A 747-nucleotide genomic window follows, 5' to 3' on the forward strand; every position below is an offset into this window, starting at 1 on the left:
GGCAGTGGCAGGAGAGAGACTAGGAGAGATGGGAGAGAATCATGCAAGACCTTTCAAGCCATGCTTAAAAGTTCGCATTTTCTTACACGAGCAATGGGAAGCCATTAAAGGGTTTTAAGCAGAGGAATGACATCACGTTATTTAGGTCTTTTTTTAACTGTTGTTCTATTACAGTTGTCCCAATTTTCCCCCATTGCTCTCCCCTGCCCCACCCAACCCCTGCTCCCACAGTCAATCCCCATGCTAATGCCCATGTCCATGGATCATTTATACTTGTTCTTTGACTAGACCTTTCCCCTTCTTTCCTCCCTTATCTGCCTCCCCACTCCTCTCTTGTCCCTGTCACTTGTTTCCATGCCTCTTGTTCTAAAGGGTCACTGTGGCTGCAGTGTGGAGCATTGGTGGGGCCCTTCATGAAGCAGAGACACTAGCAGGCTGTTACAATAGTTCAGGAAGAGATGATGATAATATGGACTGGGGTGGTGATGAAAGGTGGAGAGAATCAGATAAATTAACGATGTATTTGAAGATAGACTTGGTCATTGGAAGTTGAGCAAAGATGTCAAATGTTTATTGACTAGGTTCTATCATGAGCAGTTGGTGACTCCAGGGAAGGGCAGGCTGAGGATGTGAAAATGGAGGGTGTGGGGTAGAAAACCAATAGTTCAGTATAGGACATGTTACCTTCGAAACCCCTGTGAGATACCCAGATGGAGATACTCTGAAATGGAGCTTAGAAAGGAGGGC

This window comes from Desmodus rotundus, chromosome 3, assembly GCF_022682495.2.
Source record: "Desmodus rotundus isolate HL8 chromosome 3, HLdesRot8A.1, whole genome shotgun sequence".
In the NCBI taxonomy this organism is placed as follows: domain Eukaryota; kingdom Metazoa; phylum Chordata; class Mammalia; order Chiroptera; family Phyllostomidae; genus Desmodus; species Desmodus rotundus.